This window comes from Ursus maritimus, unplaced genomic scaffold (assembly GCF_017311325.1).
Source record: "Ursus maritimus isolate PB19 unplaced genomic scaffold, ASM1731132v1 scaffold_32, whole genome shotgun sequence".
In the NCBI taxonomy this organism is placed as follows: Eukaryota; Metazoa; Chordata; class Mammalia; order Carnivora; family Ursidae; genus Ursus; species Ursus maritimus.
In genome coordinates, this window is record NW_024425786.1 from 23,831,307 (window position 1) to 23,852,639 (window position 21,333).

The 21,333-nt window shown below is 47.1% G+C and overlaps 1 long non-coding RNA gene across 1 annotated transcript; it reads right to left on the reverse strand.

Moving 5' to 3' along the window:
* Positions 1 to 12,866: 12,866 nt before the first annotated feature.
* Positions 12,867 to 21,016, reverse strand: LOC121099792. Its single transcript, XR_005831537.1, has 3 exons — positions 20,099 to 21,016; positions 15,586 to 15,683; positions 12,867 to 12,913 (listed from the first exon to the last, which is right to left on the reverse strand). It is a non-coding gene; the product is annotated as an uncharacterized LOC121099792 (long non-coding RNA).
* Between the last annotated feature and the right edge of the window lie 317 nt (positions 21,017 to 21,333).

Below are 21,333 nucleotides of genomic sequence, written 5' to 3' on the forward strand. Positions count from 1 at the left end.
TGTTCTTGTCTGGCCAAACTAAAAGCTGGCAACCACAGCTGGGACACCCTCCTCATTTTTCAAACTTTTGACTATTGATGACATCTACAAGTCTGGGGACCTCCGAGCCAAGGGACTTCTGTTATCATTATTATTGAAGTATAATTAACATACAGTGTTATATCTTCAAAGGTTCTTTCCATCCCTGTGGTTATAAGATTCTCTGCTCGACAGTGATTAAGTCCCAAAGTTAAATTAAGTTTGGAATCTGTGAACCAAATCTTCTTCAACAGACCCAAGGTAAAAATAAATACAGAAATACCTGAATAAATAAAAGAAAGAAAAACGATTTGGTACCCTCTCGAACACTTTCATTTTTTTGGTTCCCAAACCACGTAAGAGTGCGTCAAGTTTCCATATAGGCTTGCTCTCCTGTTCCCAGGAAATGCAGCAGTGAAGAAGAGAAGCCACAGAAATAACAGATAGAAGTGATATGGGAAAAATCAATTTGATGCCTTTTCCACAAACCTTTAAAATAGAGCAATTTAGGTGATGATGGGGTTTCATGACCAGTGGCGACAGAGCCTCTGATGGGAATGCGGGTGTTTTCCCGGCATTTCTCCGAGTGGGTTGAAAGGGGAGGGAAATGGGTTTTATTTTTTTCCTCCCCTTCCCCTTATAAGAAAATGGAAGCAATGAAAAGCAAAAGTCTCCTGTAACGTCCACATTAAGAGGAACAAAGGAAATGCAGCTCCCCTGCAGCCAGAAAATGCAAACCCTCAGACTGGCACTGGGCAGGCCCTCCCCACGGATCCTGCTGCTGCGGGCACTGGCTAAGTATTCACCACCACACCTGGCCCTGCTGTTGCCATGGCGACTCCTCACCTTTTGCATTCCTTGACTTGGGGGTTGAGAGTGGTTCAGGGCGCACTTGAGCTTTCATGTTTCTCCTTGGCTTCTGGAAAAGGAAAGGGGAGGCAAAGGAAAGATTCTAAGTTAGCTTGGCCTGCCTTGGCTACGTGCTTTTGAGGTTGGGTAACTAAGGCCTCCCTAGGTGAGAGAGGCCTGCGGCAAGGCGAAGGAGTGGAAATGGCTCTGGCAGAGCTCAAAAGACCTAGGTTCAAATCCCAGCTCCTCGATGAGTCCATTCGTTCATTCAAACAAGCCCTCGTCGGGGCCAGCAGTAGCAGGCACAGAGAGATGGCTGAACAGAGTTGGCCCCGAGAGAGGGAACAGTCCAGAGAGACCGCTGGGTCAGCAGAGCCAGTGTAAGTGACTGCCCAGAGGCAGGTGCCCGCTCTCTCACTGCCCGGAGAGATGACCTTATAGGGAGGGGAGAAACCATATGAAACCCACGCGGCATTGAGAAACACTCTTAGGAACACTCCAGCAAGGATTCCTTCCCCTTGAGCGTCAGATTAAGGGTGACAAGAACTGAGACTCCCACTATGACCCCTGGCAAATTAGTTCACTCTCCTGAGCCTCACTTTCCCCATCTGTAAACTGAAGCTAACGGTAACTACCTGACTCTCATGGAGAAAAGTTGCATTTGTTAATCTATAACGATGAAGCAAAGAGCAGACAGACCCGGATTCAAACCTCAACTGTCCAGTGCTCAACCGAGTGACCTTGGCTAATTCTGAACTTCCTCACTTCTGAGCCAGTTTCCTTACCTATAAAAGCATAACCATAATCATTCTAACTCATAAGAGTTTTGCTAGAATGACATGAGCTAACTCAGGGAAACCACACAGCATCCGCACGTAGCCAAATGCTGCTTACTTCGCATTACAGCAGCAGAGCTCCTGATCCAGTGCCTGACGTGTCCTAAGTCAGATGTTATTGCTATTGTTCCGTGGCACCTGGTCTGCCTTCTGTAAACATTACTTTTCCAGCCTTTCTGGGGCCTTTCCTCCAGCTACTCCACCTCTGTGCCTTCCCTAGCTTTCAAAGTGTTGGCTCTTTCTCTCCCAGGCCAAGGAGGGTACGGCTTGAGGTCTGCATCCCTCCCTCCCCAGCATCTCCTTTATCACCTTGGCTTTAGCCTCTCTCTGGGGCTGAATGAAGGGGAGAGGGCCTGGGCCTGCTCCCGCGGGGCTCCCCCAAGAGTGAGCGGGGGAGAGGCAGGGAGTGCGTCAGCCCTGATGCAATCACAGCCTCATTGCCTGGCCCACTTCCTTCTCTTTGGGTGTTTACGGGAGCCTGGATTCCACAGGAACCCAGGACATGTGTACTGGCGGCAGGGGCAAGCAGCACACGAAATTGAAATTGCGTGACAAAGCCGTACTGTGCCCACCCGGGCCTCATGCACCCCGACTAGGGACACAGGAAAGAGATACCAGGTGTGAGTCCTGAGGGAGGGGCAGGGAAGGTAGGCTCCAGGAGGGAGGGACTAATCCCCGGCTGATGCCAGGGCCAGCTTCCAGACCCAGCTCCCTGAGTCCTGATGAATAGGCCCTTTATCCTTGAACTTAGAAGCTGAGGGGGAGGGAGCCACGGAAGGGGGGTCTCAGGTGACACGGAGTCTCTGAACAAGCTCAAAACGATCCTGTCGCTTCCTTCCCAATAGAAATCCTAGCTGGAAAGAAGCTTGTTTTCCAATCATTTGCGTAGGATGTTGGGGGGGGGGGGCGGGTAGGCCTCACCAATCCCTCAGCCTTGCTGGGTCACCTAGAGACATCCTAAGAAGTGCAGGGTTGCATAGTGGTATAGAACAGGGCTTTTGGCAGTCAATTCTCAGCTCTTCCAGCTACTGGCTGGATGCCCCAGGCAAGCCACTTCACATCTACCTCCCAACTTCCTCTTGTCAAATGGGACAGTAAGAGTAGGCGACTTCAGAGATCAAACCCATAGGCCCACAGAACAGTGCAGGGCAGTGGTAAAGGGGCTCAATGACTACGAGGTATTGTTATTTTTATTCAGACCTTGGGGGGAGGCAGAGACAAAAAGCCTCCCAGCATCAGCTTTTTGCTTCCAGATCCAAGCCCTAGAATTCTCTAGTGCTTAGAGAGCTTTCTTTTCTGAAGCTGGGGCCTAATTGTCCTTTCAATATCTAATGAGTGTTTCCCAGTTATCAGGAAAGAATCTGACCTCCCCTCCCCCAGAGCTCTGAAACTGAGTAGCAAAACTTGCTCAAGCTCCTGAGTCATTCAGCAAAACCAGCCCAAGGTAATCGGTGAATCAAGGAAACCCAGATGCAGAGTGGGGAAAACCCAGCCACAAAGTCGGGGCCTCCTCTTAGGGCAATTCCCTCTGTTGGCCCCTAGGATGAGCTTTCTCGCAGGTTCCACAAACAAGACGGCACCTGACACCCGAGAGCTTCCCAGGCCCTTCGGTGCCGGAACAAGACATGGGTCTCCAGCCCATGGCCAGGCCTTCCCACGGAATCTTGTTTGACACAAGATCTTGGACAAACTCTCTCCTCCGTCCCTTCACACCCCAGTCCTAGGGAGAATCGACACCCTGTCCTCCCATCCTCCCCACCCACTCATTTCTCAGCCCCTGTAACTTAACCCAGCCACTCCACTCCCATCACACTCAGCGATGATCTCTTAATTGACAGAGACTATCTCCAGGCCTTTCCTTCCTTCCCTCTCTAAACACCCCTCACTGTTGACCACTCTATTCTGTAAAGTCCCCTTTCTGGGTTTCTCTGAGACCGCAGCTGCCTGGTTCTCCTCTCCCCTCTGCAACCAGCACTTTTTGCTCTGGGTTGTTGGCTGTTCTCCATTCTTCAAACATTGCTCCCTGGTTCTGCTCTTAGCCCTCTTCCCTCCTAGACCGCATTCCCCTTCCAGAGTTAACCTGTGCCCAAGTCTGTAACTTCCATCTCTTTGCCGGTGACTTCCCAGTATCTCCAACTCAGATCTTCCCCCAAAAGTCACCTGCCTACTAGGCAGCTCTATTTGCATGACCCCAGGCACAGCAAACCCCACAGGCCCCAAAGTGAACTCTTTATCTCCCTCCCCCAAACCTGTTCCTCCTCCTGTGTTCCCCTGGTGAATGTGTTCCCTTGATGAATGACACCACCTTTTCACCCTGTTACCCAAGCCAGAGGCTCAGACGTCACCCTGCCCACAAATCACCATGCTATTAACAGCTTCTCATTCTTCCTTATTCCCTCCCATCCCCAGGGTTAATGCTTCAGTTCAGGCCTTCATCATGACCTGAAGCCTAAATTACTGCAGGTCTTATAAGTGGGCTTTAGGCCTTAATTTCTCCCGCTCTTCGTACTAGACTCGTCTTGGAGTGTCTGCCCAGCTAGAGTCCTTTTCCTGAGGACCCACTGCAGACCTTGCCGGAGAGGTCCCCCTACACCCACATGTTGACCTCACTGAAGCCTGCCCTGCTATCACCAGAGTGTTTTGAACCAGAGGTGTGCATCTGACCCAAGTGGCGTTGAATTCTGTCTCCTGGGACTGTGACCTGGGATATAGTGACTCTAGTCTAAATACCCCCAAGGGTTACATCGGTAATAAAATGCATGCAACAACCCAAGGCGAGACAATGGGGAATGGGCAATTGTGGCAAATGGAGAGTGTGTGCCTCGTCTGAAAGCAGCAGCTGCTGCTCTGAGCTAGCAGATGGTTGCCATGGGAATATAAGCCCGGACTTGTCAGATATTCTGATTTTCCAGGGTTTTTTTTTTTATATGAAATTTACCCATTTTTGAATTTTGGGCACTAAGTCATTCTTTTAAATGCCACTGGCTAAGCATATCTTGTGCACGATATTTGGCCTGCGGGGCTGCCGGTTTGTAATCAGCACCGGGGAGTCGGGTTTAGGCCCTGGACTCCATACACTTTCTGCCGTGTGTATGGAGAAGCAGAGAAAGCCCTCTGCATAGAGAGAACAAAGCCTGTTCCTACTGGCTCCTTGCCCCAGGTATGCTACATGCCCGCATCTCCGGCCCTTCTTTCCAGGCCAGGCACGATATATAAAGTTATGCCTCTCAAGTCAGACAGACCTGGGTTCAAGTGCCAACTCTGGGACTCCTCCGCTGTGTGCCCTTGAGCAAGTCACCTCACCTCTCTGAGTCTCAGTTCCTTCCTCTGCAACATGGGGGACATGTTTAATAGGGTTGTTACTGGGATTGAAGGAGATATTACTTAGGAAGCCCTCAGCACAATGTCTGGCACCCAGTAAGCACTGAATGGACATTACCCAATATTATCATTATTGCCATCAGCAGTGGGAGCATCCGGCCTCAGCCCAGCCCTTGCTCGCAGAACGCTTTCTTGTTCGTGTAACCCTCTGGCCTTTTACCATTTGCTCTTCTGACACATCACTATTTTATCTGCCATGGTATACTGTAAATTCCTAGAAGGAAGAGACACATTTTCTCTCTCTTTGTATTGAGGAGAGAAAGGAAGCGTATGTTTTGTACATGGTAGGTGCTCAAGAAACATTGTCGGTACACTAGTGGAATTTAGGCTCCGTGAAAGTAAGGACCTCGTCTAGGTGATACACTCGTGTATCCCCTGAGCCTAGCACAATGCTGAGCATGTGTAAAACCCTCAATGAGGGGCGCCTGGGTGGCTCAGTGGGTGAAGCCTCCGACTCTTGATTTCGGCTCAGCTCACGATCTCAGGGGTGTGGGATTGAGCTCCCTGTCGGGCTCAACGCAGAGTCTGCTTGACATTCTCTCCCTCTGCTCCTCACCCCCTCCTTGTGCTTTCCTGCTTTCTCTCTAAAGTAAATAAATAAAATCTTTAAAAAAGAAGTCTCAGTTTGTGTATATTGAATAAAAGAATGAAAGACATCTGTTCTCCCTCCACCAGGATTCTTTAACATGTCCCTAGATGTTACTGGTACAAATCTCAATCCTCTGTTTTAAAACAGTAGGTTCTGGAATCTCTGTTGATAACACCCCATTTTCCCTTTGGGGAACTGTCCTTCTTCTCTGTCCTTCTCCTCTCCCCCCTCTCCCCCCCTTGTGGCTGTCCCCCCTCAGCGCTAAGGATGGTCATATGACTCAGGGCTGGCCAATCAGAGACCGCTATCCCCTGACTATTGTGATTGGTTCAGGATGGATAACTCAATCAAAGCCAATCAGAGCTGAGACTATTGGAAAGGAGAAATTTGCTTTCCACTCGGGAAGCTAGGTCATCAGATTATAAGGCAAGAGGGGCTAGTGGGCAAGTTACCACCGTGAGGAGAAAGCCCACCTAGCAATAACACAGGAAAAGGTCTGAGAAAGGAAAAGAGATAGGTTCCTAACAGTATTTTTTGAGCAAGTGAATCTAGCTGAGCCTAAAGCCAAGCCCTTGACTATTCTGTTAGAGACAGTAAATTCCTCTGTTCTTACTGCAGTCATAGTGGACATAGACATTCACCTTTACAGGAATTTGCCAAGCCCACAACGATCCCCTTTCTCTAAGAACTGCCCCCTACCCACACACCAGACCAACCACCATGTTTGGACCACGAACTCTGACCCCAGGCCACAACTGCTTGGACCCAGAAGTGGACGCGTATGGCAGTGTAGGCAGATCACGTTCTTTGTCCGGGGGTTTTGGTTTAGGACTGAGAGAGCTGCACGCTTAAACTGAGGGATGTAAAATTGGGAGCTGGGAGAAGGTCACATTCACAGAGCAGCAGAAAAGCTGATCTGCCAAAGGAGAGTGAGGCTGCCACACATGGAAACCGAGGCTGGAGGCCATGTTTTCCCAGAGAGACAGAACAGGGAACAAGAGAGAGAGAGAGAGAGAGAGAGAGCACTCGAGAGCGGGCTGCTTCCTCATCCCTCCTGAGACTAATTACTTCTCCTCTTGGGTTCCACGGGATTTCTCAGCGTTCACAATTCTCTCCCTTGCCATCACCTACCTCCCCACCTTTTTAACTTAAAATAGCTCTAGTGGTGTTTTGTTTTGCCTTTTTTTTTTTTTAAGATTTTATTTATTTGAGAGAGAGAGAGAGAGAGAGAGAGAGAGAGAACATGAGCAGAGGGGAGGGGCAGAGGGAGAGGAAGAAGCAGACTCCCTGCTAAGCCGGAAGCCTGACACAGGGCTTGATCCCAGGATCCTGGGATCATGACCTGAGCCAAAGGCAGACGGTTAACCAACTAAGCCACCCAGGCGTCCCTGTTTTGCTTTGTTTTTACTTGTAACTAAATGGTTTTCAGACAACCATCCAAGGAACAAGTCTGCTACTAAGGGTCCTGTTCACTAGACTGACAAAGACCCTGGCTCCCTGAAATCAAGACACCCTCACATCCAATTACTACCTGTAACTGTGGCCAAAACACCTGGATTCACTGAACTGGCTTCCTCCTCTGTAAAATGGGAATAATGCCTACCCTACTGGGTTGTTGTGAAGACTGAATGAGAGATAAGGTGGAAAGAACTGCTTAGCACATTTGGGGGCACCAAGAAGCCATGTAATTGATGTGAGCTGAATGCAAGGGAGAGACCGGGTAGGAGCCTAGAGCCAGTCCACTGGTGGGTCCCACACAGGACTAACAAAGGAAGCTTAGAGGTGCAATCTTTTTCCCCATCAGCACCTTTTTCATTTCATTTGTTCCAATTTTTCAAAAGCATTGAGGAAGAAAGGATTATCTTTGTTTTTCAACGTGCCCTTTCTGGAACTCTATTCTAATCATATAGTCAAAAGAGAAAATATATATGCATAAGGATGCTCACTGCAGTGGTGTTTATGTTAGAGAAAAACTGGAAATGACTTAAACGTCCACTGTTTTGCTTAATAGATGATGGTACATACATAAATAGAATATTATGAAGATTTGGAAGAGAAAAAACAATATTTTTAAATAAAAAGTAACCATGGAGTGGAATGAAAAATGTTATGGAATCTAATGCAAAATTTGTCTGAATTTTCAGGTAAAAGCCCAATATGTCAAAGAAGTTTCTCCTGCTCTCTTACAATATCCCAGCATCCCCCGCACGGTCTCACACACCAACCACCCAGCAATGCATTCATTCATCTTCTCTGCCTTTGGGGTAACTTGGGTGGAAAAATTTAAGAAGCATTTATGTAAGCACAAGTCCTGAGGCCTCTAACATTAAAGGTATTGACAAGGATAGATGTCCACAACATGTTCCAAGTGAAAAAGACAAGTTATAAAAATATTGCAAAAATTGTGAATAGTGGTTATCTCACGCCATAGGATTTCAGGCAGTTTTTTTTTCTTCTTTGTATTCTTATATATCGTTTGAAGTTTTTACAATGTGTGTGTATTTTATTTATGAGAAAAAATAAAGCTATTTTCATGGGGCAGGGGAGGTTACCTTGATTTTATTTTCTCCTGTATTGTCCTCGACGCACGTTCTACCAGATTTCCTCTAACATATCTTCATCAAGAATGGAGAGGTTTACCTGGCTGCTCAGTCCTCCGTGGAGCTGTCCCGACAGAAGCAACTTGTACTGGGAAAGGAGCCTTCCAGAAGTCTGGGAGAAGCACTAGATAGCTCACTACTGCCCTCTCCTGGTCAGAATGGATCAGAGCTGTATGTAGCTATGCCGTGCACCCAGTGCACCCTCCAAGGTCGTTCCCAGAGGTGTGACTTCTGGCTACCCCTGCAGTCATCAGTGTGCTGCACACCAGTATCAGCAGCTCAGCACCTCATTCCAAAACAGACCATGACCTGGGCTTAACCAGGCTTACCCAAATGACTGCAAACCCATCTGGACAGTGCTGCCCTCTCCAAGCCAGAGGATCCTGGGATATTCTCTATTCCAACTGCTAGGGCATGGGATGGAGAGCTTTCCTGTCCACTAGAAAGCACTGATGAGCTGGGGGTTCGAGAAAGTAGAAGACGGGGTTGCAGGAAGACAACTGCAATCATCCCAATCATAAAAGCCCTTATCCTTGTATGGTTCCTTTCGCTTTTTAATGCATTTCCCAAAGCAGTATGGCATGTACAGATAAATTCGGACAGGAATGTCTGCTGCAGAATTGTTAGTAACAACAAAAGCCTGGAACAATCTAAATATCCCTCTGTGTGGGAATATTTGGACAAAATGGAATAGTATGCAGCTGTTTTAAAAATGAGGTGGATCGGGGCGCCTGGGTGGCACAGCGGTTAAGCGTATGCCTTCGGCTCAGGGCGTGATCTCGGCTTTATGGGATCGAGCCCCACATCAGGCTCTTCAGCTATGAGCCTGCTTCTTCCTCTCCCACTCCCCCTGCTTGTGTTCCCTCTCTCGCTGGCTGTCTCTATCTCTGTCAAATAAATAAATAAAATCTTTAAAAAAAAAAAAAAGAAGAGCCTATGACTCTTGATCTCGGGGTCATGAGTTCGAACCCCACGTTGGTATAGAGATTACTTTAAAACAAACAAACAAACTTTTTTTAAAATGAGGTAGATCTGTACATGCTGCTATAAAATGATTTCCAAGATTCATTAAGCTTAAAAAAAAAAAAAGCAAGATGTGGGGTGCCTGGGTGGCTCAGTCGGTTGAGCGTCCAACTCTTGATTTCAGCTCAGGTCAAGATCTCGGGGTCATGGGATCAGGCCCCGCCTCAGGCTCTGTGTTCTGTGTGGAGTCTGCTGGAGATTCTTACCTCTCCTCCGCTCAAGTACTCCCTCTCTCTCTCTCTCAAATAAATAAATAAATAAAATCTTGAAAAGAAAAAGCAAGATGTATAACAGTCAAGTGTGAGTGTATGTGTCTGAAATAAGGATCTGTATAACTGTGGAAATAAGTTTTTAGATATATAATCAGAAGGAAACGGCAGAAACTAATACTAATGGCTGCCTCTGGGGATGGAGGGACTGAGGATCATGGCCATAGGAAGGAGAACTACTTCCACTCTTTTTGTAATGTTAAATTCTTTACTGTATACGTCTGTTACTTTTTCAAGATAATTTTTCAATTTTAAAATAATATTTTTCAAAAGACAGTTTGATATTATGGCATTAGAAAGACTTAGTTCAAAGCTAGTCTCTGAGATTTACCAATTTAGTGTTGAGTAAACCACTTAGCTATTCTGAACCCCAATTTTTCCCTATCTACAATGGGGTTAGTAACATCAATCTCATGGCATTATTGTGAAAATTAAAGATAAGCATTTAGCACCAGGACAATCTTGTTGCACACCTCCAGGGGGCATTATTCACATTACCGTCTATGTGATGGCTGCCCTCTGGAGATGAACATTGTGATGGCCCTGTTGAATGTGGGACCTGGTATGTAGTAGACGCGGGGGGAAAATTTATAATTTTTATATACAATTTCATTTTAAGTTGTCATTTCTTCGAAGAATTTTGTACCTAAAGAAACAGGAATGGAACAGCAGCCAAACTTAGCTTGAAACATAGGTCTCCAAATTAAAAGCAAATCGCTAGGGAGATTAGCCTAAAGGTTATGTGTGAGAAGGAAGACAGGATAAGAGTTGGAGATCAGGGGGCGCCTGGGTGGCACAGCGGTTAAGCATCTGCCTTCGGCTCCGGGTGTGATCCTGGCATTCTGGGATCGAGCCCCACATCAGGCTCCTCCGCTGGGAGCCTGGTTCTTCCTCTCCCACTCCCCCTGCTTGTGTTCCCTCTCTCGCTGGCTGTCTCTCTCTGTCAAATAAATAAATAAAATCTTAAAAAAAAAAAAAGAGTTGGAGATCAGGCACCTAGACTAGAAGGTAAGAAATAAAACTACTTCTGTTTTCAGATAACGTGAACTTATGTATGGAACACCCTAAGGAACACACACACACACACACACACTATTAGAACTAATAAATAAGTTCATCAAATTTTCAGGATATAAGATCAATACACAAACATCAGCTGAATTTGTATACACTGGTGTCTTAGTCCAGTCACACGGCTATGATAGAATACCATAGATTGACGCAAAAAACAAAAATTTATTTCTCACAGTTCTGGAGGCTGGAAGTCTGAAATCAGAGTTGGGTCACCATAGTTGGGTTCTGGTGAAAACCCTCTTCCATGTTACTGATGGTGATTTTCTCTAAAGTTCCTTTTATAGGGGTTCTAATCCTATTCATGAGGGTGGAGCCTAATCGTCCACCCAAAGGGCCCCCCTTCCTAATAAATCACACTGGATCTTAGGATTTCAACTGAATTTTGTAGGGACATAAGTATTCAGTCCATAATACCTAGCAATGAACAATCTAAAAATGAAATTGAGAAAACAATTTCATTTACAGTAACAAGAAGAAGAAGAATATATTTAGGAATAAATTTAACAAAAGAAGTACAAGACTTGTATACTGAAAACTACAAAACATTGTTGAAAGAAATTAAAAAAAAAAAAAACTAGGGGCTCCTGGATGGCTCAGTCATTTAAGCATCCGACTATTGATCTCAGCTCAGGTCTTGATCTCAGGGTCATGAGTTCAAGCCCCACATTGGGCTCTGCGCTGGGTGTGGAGCCTGCTTAAGATTCTCTCTCGCTCTCCCTCTCCCCCACCCCCAACCCCATTAAAAAAAAAAACTTAAATAAATGGGGGGGGGAATCTCATGTTCATGGACTGGAATTAACAGATGGCATTGTGGGGAGTAAGATGATAATGGCTCCCAAACCGATCTACATATTCAATGCAATGCCGATCAAAATCTCAGTTGGATTTTTTTGGTAGAAATTGACAAGCTGGGGCGCCTGGGTGGCACAGCGGTTAAGCGTCTGCCTTCGGCTCAGGGCGTGATCCTGGAGTTCTGGGATCGAGCCCCACATCAGGCTCCTCCGCTGGGAGCCTGCTTCTTCCTCTCCCACTCCCCCTGCTTGTGTTCCCTCTCTCACTGGCTGTCTCTATCTCTGTCGAATAAATAAATAAAATCTTAAAAAAAAAAAAAGAAATTGACAAGCTGACCCTAAAATTTATATGGAAATGCAAGGGACACAGAATAGCCAACAGCAAAAATACTTTTAAAAGATTTATTTATTTGAGAGAGAGAAAGAGCGCACACACTGGGGGAGGAGGCACGGGGAGAGGGGAAAGCGAAACTGAAGCAGACTCCATGCTGAGCATGTATCCCCATGCAGGGCCCAATCCCACGACCCTGAGACCATGATCTGAGCCAAAACCAAGAGTCAGACATTTAACTGACTGCACCATCCAGGCGCCCCTAGCCAAAAATTTTTTTCAAAACTTATCATATAGCCCTTTACATAGCTAAAATAATGTGTGGTACTGGTATAAAAATAAGCATACAAAGTAATGGAATAGAAATGAGAGTCTGGAGATAAACCCTTCTATTTATGGTCAATTAATTTTAGACGAAAGTGTGAAGACAACAACAGGATATCCACAGATAAGAGAATGAAGCTGGACCCCTACTCACACCATATGAACAATTTAATTCAAAATGCATCATAGACCTCGATGTAAGACCTAAAACCAAAAGCTCTTACAAGAAAACAGGAGGAAATCCTCATGACATTGGGTCAGGCAATCATTTCTTAAATATGACACCAAAAGAAAAGCAACAAAAGAAAAAAACAGATAAAATGGACTTTCTAAACATTAGATTGTATTTATTTATTTATTTATTTATTTATTTATTTGAGAGAGAGAGAGAGAGAGAGAGAAGCAGACTCCCCGCTGAGCAGAGAGCCCGACGTGGGGCTTGATCCTGGGGCGCTGAGATCGTGACCCGGGCTGAAGGCAGATGCTCAACCGACGGAGCTACCCAGGCACCCCAAAGGGCACCATCTCTTGACGGTGAAAGGATAACCCACAGAATGGGAGAAAACATTTGTAAATCATACCCCAAATAAGGGATTTGTATTTAGAATACATAAAGAAGTCTTTTTTTTTTTAAGATTTTATTTATTTATTTGAGATAGAGAGATAGAGATAGAGACAGCCAGCAAGAGAGGGAACACAAGCAGGGGGAGTGGGAGAGGAAGAAGCAGGCTCCCAGTGAGGAGCCCGATGTGGGGCTCGATCCCACAACGCTGGGATCACGCCCTGAGCCGAAGGCAGATGCTTAACCGCTGTGCCACCCAGGTGCCCCTAGAATACATAAAGAAGTCTTAAAACTCAACAATAAAAAGACAAATAGTTCAATTTAAAAATGGACTAAGAATTTGAAAAGATGTTTCTCCAAAGGAGATACACAAATGTGCAATAAGTACATGAAAAGTTGCCTGAAATCAAAACTATAGTGAGATACCATTTCATACCCACTAAGATGGCTAAAAAAAAAAAAAAAGAAGAAGAAGACAGACAATAACAAGTGTTGGTGAAGATGTGGAAAAATCAGAGCCTTCATACATCTTGTACACTGTGGTGGGAATGTAAAATGGTGCAGCCACTTTGGAAAATAGTTCGGCAGCTCCTCAAAATGTTACGCACAGAGTTTCTGTATGACCCAGCAATTCCACCCCTAGGTATATACCCAAGAGGAATGAAATCACATCCACACAAAAATGTGTATATGAATGTTAATAGCAGCAGCATTCACAACAGTCAAAAAAGTGGAAATGACCCAAATGTCCATCAGCTAATTAATGAACAAAATGCGGTATGTCTACACAATAAAGTATTATTTGGCCATAAAAAGGAACGGAGTACAGATACATGCTACAAAATGAATGACCCTTGAAGACACCTAAATGGAAGAAGTCAATCACAAAAGTCACGTAGTTTATGATTCCATTTATACGAAATGGCCGAATAGTCAAACCCGTAGAAATAGAAAGTAGATTAGTGGCTGCCAAGGGTTGGTAGGGATTTGGGATTGACTGCTGGTAAGTATAGGGTTTCTTTTGGGAGCAATGAAAATATTCTGCAATTAGAGTGTGGTGATGGTTGAACAACTCTGCGAACATACTAGAAACCACTGACTTGTATACTTTAGAGGAGTGAATTTTATAGTATGTGAATTATATATCAATAAAGCTATTATTGTTATTTTTTAAGTTGAGGGATTGTTACACGGGAAATACTCATAGCCTCCTCCTCATGCTTCCCCTTCCATGAGAAAGGCATCCATTACTGTCATGCTCTCGGCTTCTCTCTGCCTGCAACTCACTCCTCCCCTAAAGGACAGAAGTTATGTAATTGATCTGTGTGACATATGCAGCTCTGCACGTTCCTCTCTTCCTGGAGGAGGCATTCTCCCTATTTATCTATACCCCAAATTCTGCAACATCAGGCGTTGCCTGTGAATGGGCGGTTAAGCTGGTCCAATTCTGGGGTCAATATTAGGAAGCACCTATCTACAGACAACACTCCAATATCAGCTCTGTCAATATTAAGGCTGCTATTTTGGTTCCATATGCCTTATTCCCTCATCTTATTTCGCAGATGGTTCAGAGCTTTTTGAAGCCAGGAGGGCACTATTTATGGACTCCCCAAGAACCCCAGCCTGGCATGAGCTCCATCTAATAGTTCATTGTATATCACAGAGAGATTGAGTTTGGAGAGGTAGCATGGAAGAATGGGATGAGTCAACAGACCTCATTCTCCCTCTAAATTCATTCATTCATACACGTATTCAACAAATATTTAAGCACCTAGTGTGTGCCAGGCACTGCTAAAGGAACTGGAGAGTCAGCAGTGGAAAAAAGTGACCAAAACCCTGCTATAATGGAGCATATATTTTAGTGGGAAGACTGACAACAAACCAGGATACCCGTTATCTTAGATGATGGTAAATCCTAAGGGGAAAAAAAATAACATAGGGAAGGAGAACAGGAAATATCAGTGTAGGCTGTGAAATTTTGGATAGAGCATCCAGGAAAAGCCCCGGCAACAAGGTGGCATTGGAGTAAAGACCTGAAAGAGATCTGGAAACAAGTCGTGTGGTATTTGGGGCAAGAGGTTCCCAGGCAGGGTGACCAGCACATGCAAAGGCTGTGAAGTAGGAGTGCATGGTCTGAGGAAAAGCGAGTGTCGCTGAGTGATGGTAGGGAGGGGAGGCTGGAAAATGAAGGAAGAGAAGTCTCAGGAAACCAGCTCAGATACCACCTCGTAGCTGAGTAAGGACTTTGGCTTTTACTCATCAATTTACTTATTGAAGGGTTTCAGGTAGAGGGCTGACGTCTGAGAATAGATTCAAGAGGGCAAAGGCAGAAGCAGGGAAACCAGTGACTGATGATGATGGATTGGGCCAGAAAGGGAGCAGTAGGGATGGTGAGAAGTGGTCAATTCTGTACGTCTTTTGAAGGAAGAGCTGGCCGAATGAGTTGATGGATTAGAGCCAGGGTGTATGCGAAAGAAGTCCAAGATAGATCAGAGGTTTTTGTCCTGAACAGCTGAAAGATGCAGTTGTAATTAGCTGAGCAGATGGGGAAGGGCGTGGACATCAGGAAGTCAGTCTTGGGCATCTTAATTCTCAGATGCCCATTGGACATTCAAGTGCGTGTGTCCAGTAGGCAATTGGGCACGTGAGTCTGGAGTTCGGGAAAGAGGTCCACGCTACTTACTAGCTTACCATTCAGCTGTTTGCTAGCCTCGTGACCTTAGACAAGTCACCTAACTTCCCAGAGCCGCACCTGACTCTTTGGTAAAACAGGAATAAAAATGGCAGCTGTAACACGAGGTTGTTGTGAGGATTGAATTTGATGGTCAGTAAAGTAACGGGTTCACAGGATGCTCTGAATCAAAGGTCACTATTATTAAGTTCAATTAAGCATGCAAAAGTTGCTGGAAACAGAAAAAATGAAAGATACAGCCCCTACCCAAATTCCCGACGGAGAAAACTCGGCCAGCACTCTCAGCAAACAACCTCTCAGGTAAGACCAGTCCTGTGGGGGGCTCCTCACGTCCTGGCACCTGGCTGGACAAAGAGAATAAAGGAAGAGCCAAAGATAATGGAAGACTAGCCTCAGGAAAGAAGCAGTCCAGAGGATTGGGGAGCAAACCCAGAATGTCTATCTGAGAACCAGCTAGCCGGGAACCGCTAAACTCACCAGGCCTCTCCTTCTCACTTCCCTGATGGGGTAAACCCCAGTCCCCCAGGGGAGTGTCCAAAGCTGCCCAGGGGAAAATCACTGATGCAATGACTCTCAGCACATCGCATCCCCACGTCTGTTCTCCCTCCTGCTCTCTTCTGATTGGGCCCTGGCCCCCTATCAGGACTTCTCCGGTGTCTTGAGGGCCCTGAGCCTGGTTCTTCTCAGCTTCCGGGCAGCAGAGGAAACAGCTCAGAGACCCGGCACAACATCAAAGAACGAAGAATGGCAAACACAGAGGAACTACCTGAACCAACACAAAAGAAAAGGTAGGGACCGTAAGGAGAGGGTTCCCACCGGGCCTGGGGCTGTGCTAGGTGCCTCTAGGACTGAGAGAGCTGCGGCGAGAATTAAACAGGAGTCCATGTAGAGCATTTGGCTCAGGGCCGGGCACATAATAAGGGCGCAATCAATGTTGGTTACATTATTTTTATTACGTCTCTGAATCCTCACAACCACCCGGCAAGCTGTGCTCCAAATTGAGAGGCGGCTTGTTATAATGGTGCACGCTCTTGTGTCAGACAAATCCGGGTTCAAAGTCCAGCTCCATCTAGGCTTTGTGAGCCTGGGAAAGGTACTTCACTTTTCTGAGTCTTGGTTTGCTCGTCTGTTAAGTGGGAAAGGGAATGGTACCTGCCAAACGAAGATTCATCGAAAACCCTTAGTGCGGGGCCTCGTCTACAGTAACTGCTCAGGAATCATCACCTATTCTCAGTGCTCTTGGAGGAGGGGACACCAAAGTCCCAGAGGTTGGGTCACTTACCCAAACTCACACAATCAAGTCGAAGAGACTCGGGTAGTTTCGCCCTACTTGGCCTCCACGCCTACCTTTTTGGTTCGAGTACCTTCACTTTCTTTTGGAAACAGCCCTCCCCCACACTCAAGCCATGTGATCTGGGTGGGGTTGACACCTCTATTTCAAGCTCCAGGGGCGAGTACGTGACCCCCGTCTGGCCAGTTCCTTATTCCATCCCTGTGGTCACAGGGATTGCTTTGAGAGTGGACTTGTAACCCATGCTGAGTCCATGAAAATGCTGGGACTTTGTTGAATCCTTCGGGAAAGAGATAAGCCTGCCTTTGGACTTGACACGGGGAGGAGATAAGCTTGGAACTGCCACGGGTTGCTAGGTGGAGAACAAGTCTGCATGCAAAGCAAATTCAAAGGAAATAGGGCTGAGGGGTGGAATGAGGCTGAAGCCGGCACGCTCTGAGCTCTCGCCTAAACATTTGCACACATACGTCTGAAGTCGGTACCTCAAGTTCCTTTCTCTCCCTCTCTCTCTCCAAAGTCAACCAAAAGAATCCTTATTTGGCAAATGTATCCATCAGGGTGCCAACTGAAAACAGATGGCATGGTCAAGTTAATCTGAAGAGGGTTTATATATTACAGTATGGATGGTAGAAGAGAGCCACAACAGAGAGCATGGTGACCAGGGGCTAGTACAACAAGGAGCTATCACCACCCCTAGGCCTGAAGGGACAGAGGAGGGATAGTCACCTGAACCAGGAGAGAGGGGGCTTTCGAGAAAGGGACCTCCCTAAGAAGAGCAGGGTCTCTCACTCATACGACCAGCCTGTGGACGGAGCCAGGGGAACAAATACCCCGACCTCTCTCTCTGCTCGTCTCCCATCCACAGACTCACCACTGGCTGAGCCCCGCCACAGGCCAGAAGGTAAAGGAGCCTGCCAGTGCACCAACACATGTCAGACCCAGAACAGAGTGAAGTACGCATCTGGAGGGGCAGACGGGAGATGCGAGGCCCAGCAGGGAAGCCGCACAGCCTGGTCTGGCTCTCCCTCCCACAGTCCCACGATGATCTTTTGGAAGCTCAGACCAGTGTTAAAACTCTCATTGTTTGCTTTGGTCTTTCCTGTAGAGTGCTCTCCCCCCTTCCGTAGAGAGGACCCCAAATGATGGTGGACAGGAGACAGGCACCCTGAGCAGCGGGGAAGAAGCCACTGAACTAGCCCTGTTAACTTGGGAGGGAGAAAAAAAGCCTCCAGCCCACCTGCCCGTGTGGCCAGAAAGTCCTGAGCTGACCCTCAAGCCCTTCTCATCCTGCCAGCTCCCTTGCCCCCACAGAAATCTGTCTGCTGGCCGCTTTGGCCCCGGTCTCAAGTAGCATCAGACAGCAACTCTGTGACTTCCCTTTCTCTCCATAGGAGACGTCTGTTTCCTTCCGCAGCCAAGCCTGAGAAGCTTCTGGGATTCCCCACTACTGGCAGGGGCCCAACAGTGCCCTGAGGACAGGGTTGAGCTGCGTCCAAGTATCTCAGTTTGGTCGCGCACACACCTGTTCCCTCTTCTTCCTTCCCAAAACACTCACCCTAATCTTCTTCACCAAAATAGATTCCTCCCTACCTCTCAAATCCAATTAAAGCCTTCAAATCTCCTCAGAAAACTTTTCTCATTAACCTGCCTGACTCGGCACTCTTCTGCTGTTATGATGATGGTAAGAAGCACGTCTGCATGTACCATGACTAATAATAGCAACTCATATCCACTGAGTGTGGTCTCTGTGCCCATCACTGAGCTAACTGCCGTCCAGGAACCATCTCACCATCCTCACAACCACTTTATACAGTAGGCGCTTGGACTGTGCCACGAGGCAGCCCGAGGAGCAATTACTTTATCCATTCCTACAGAAGAGAGCACTGAGGCTCAGAGAGGATAAACCACTACTTGAAGTTCACAGAAGCAAGCAAAAGGCAGAGAGGGGAGCTAACCCCAGGCATGGCCAACTGCAGAGCCCATGTTCCTGACACTGTGCTGTTTTACTGTGTCCCAGAGGTGGGCGGCGGCTGGAGGAGTTCCTGAATCTTCTCTGTGGCGTGGATGCACGTGGGCTGGCATCACAGTGAGCAAACCTCACTTACTATGTACAGGAAATCCATACCCTGTACGGTGTAAACAATGCAATCGCCCAAGATTTTGCAGCAAACCCCACCATCATCTCTTTACGGTTAACCCACTTGGCTACCACTCTGACTCTCGAGCCCCAGTGGGACGCCAAACACTTGAAGTAATTTCATTAATAATGTCAGCGTGAGATTAAGAACGCATTACGGGTGAAGGTGCCTGCGTGGCTCAGCCGGTTAAGCATCTGCCTTTGGCTCAGGTCATGATCCCAGGGTCCTGGGATGGCGCCCTGAGTTAGGCTCCTTGCTCAACGGGGAGCCTGTTTATCTCCCTCTCCCTCTGCCTCTACCCCTCCCTGCCTGCTCTCGTGCTCGCGTGCCCTCTCGTTCTCTCTCTGCCTCTCTCTCAAATAAATAAACAAAATCAAAAAAACAAAAAAGAACACATTACAGATGAAATGCAGAACACAAAGGAACTCACTAGAGGTTACTGGTCAGGCATTAGCCTGCTGCATTTCCCGCCACCAATAAAGCCATCTCTAGTCACTTGGAAACCTGGCCTTGCTTTCACTTCCTTTGTGAAATGTCCCGTGTGGTATTTCCCCCTCCACCCAGTGAAAGCAAGTGTTTTTACATTAATCAAGTCATTGAATTGTCACAGCAACAGTATAAAGTCCTATTCCTGTTTTCATTTGATATACGAGGAAAGTGAGGCACAGAGAGGTGAAGTCGCTTCCTCAAAGTCAAACAGCTGGTATGGAAGTGCTGGGATGAGAACCCTTGAGTCCGCCTCCTGACCTTGTGCTTTTAGCAACCGCTACTCCTTCGTTTGACAGAAAGCTGAATGAAAAGAATTAGAAAATCCAACAAAAATGCAACAAGGGCTGTGGAGGAGTGCTTTTTTTTTTGGTAGAATCTGTGTGTTCCAATAATATGGAGGACAGCTTTCCTACCTAGAGTGTGTGACTGGTTGGACTGACCGAGAAAGAAAATCCAGACAACAGTGAGCTGAAGAACAGCTAGCAGAGCCTTCAGTGGCACAGGCAAGTGAGCTTAAAGAGGAATCAGGGAGCAGAGGTCTGCGGCTGAGAATGTGTGACCAGCCCCCAGCCCAGCAAGGGTACACCTGAGGACCCTGGGCTGCAGCACCAGCTGGCAGGGGAAGTCGGGAGGAAGGACCTAGCAAAGCGAAGAGGAGGAGCTCTTCCATGCTTCCTGCCTTAAACCCCTATTGCTGAAGCCTTTGAAGTGCCAGGCACTCCTGCCTTCACAAAGTTTGTGGGCTAGTAAGGGGATACATTAGTCAGCACCTTTTCGGTTGCAAGTGACTGAAACCCACTCAAATCAGCTTAAGCAAAGGGGAATTTCTTGGCTCACTTACTTGAAAAGTCAACTGGTAGGATGGGCTTCAGGCTGACTGATCCAAGGGCTCAAAAATGTCAATGGGATTCAGTCTCTTCCCACCTTGAGCTTGTTCTCCTCTGGGTTTCCTCCATTTCCGGGCAGGCGTTCTCCTCGCGGTGGCATGGTGGCTGCCACTGGCTCCAGGCTTTTCTCTTGGCCTGTTAGGAACCCCCTCAGGAAAGAGTGTTTTCCTTCCCAGTTGGCCCAGTAAGGATCTTAAGATAGACTCCGATCAACTACCTGGATTCCATGTTAAGACCCAGTTATGGGGCTGAAGGACGATGGAACATGCCGACGAGGCAGGCCTGGGTGCTAGGCTCACCCCTCTGTGCAGCCCCACCTGGACCACACGGATTGAGGATGGAGGGATGGTTCACAGGCCACTGGAGTACTAGGAAGCAGGGAAGTACTGCTGTGGAAGCAAAACAACAGATGTCTGGTCCAGAGACTCAGGCAATGATACCAGTAAGTACACCACCGTGTGGTAAGTGACAGAAAGGGAAGGAACGGGCGCTGGAGGGGCGCATAGGAAACACCTCACCCAGAGGAAGTGGCATGCAAGCTGGGACTTGAGAGGAGGTCGCAGGGCAGGAGGGGCGTGGGGTGGGGAAAGGAAACAGGTCATGCAAATCTCTTGAGCTGTGTGAGATCGTGGCCTGAACCTTAACAGGGACAGCGAGAATGAAGATGATGGGCCAGGTCACGAGGGCGCCTGAGCAGAAAGAAAGGAAAATAGATTTGGGGCTCAAGAGATTTCGGTTTGGGATGTTGATCTTGAGGGGCAGATGGGTTACCCTGTTAGAGATATCAAGGAACCAGCTAGATAGGTGAGTGCGGAGTTCAGGAGCAGGGTCTCTGGAGGGAGCACGAGCATGGGACCTGCACAAGGATGGTCATTGACCCCAGCCTGAGACATCTCTGGGTGAGAGGATCAAGGCTGAACAAAATCTTGGGAAAGGACATCAACTGGCCAATAAACATATGAAAAGGCCATATGCAAATGACATGAGCATATGAAAACAACATCATTACTTATTAGGGTAAACACAAGAAAACAGTGAGACGTTGTTACACTTCAACGAGAATGGCTGAAATGAAAAGGACTGACAATATCAAGTACTAGCAAGGCTGCAGACAAATGGAACTCCCGTACCCCGCCAGCAGGAGCGTAAATGGCAAACCACGTTGGAAAACGCAGCGTTCTTTAAAATG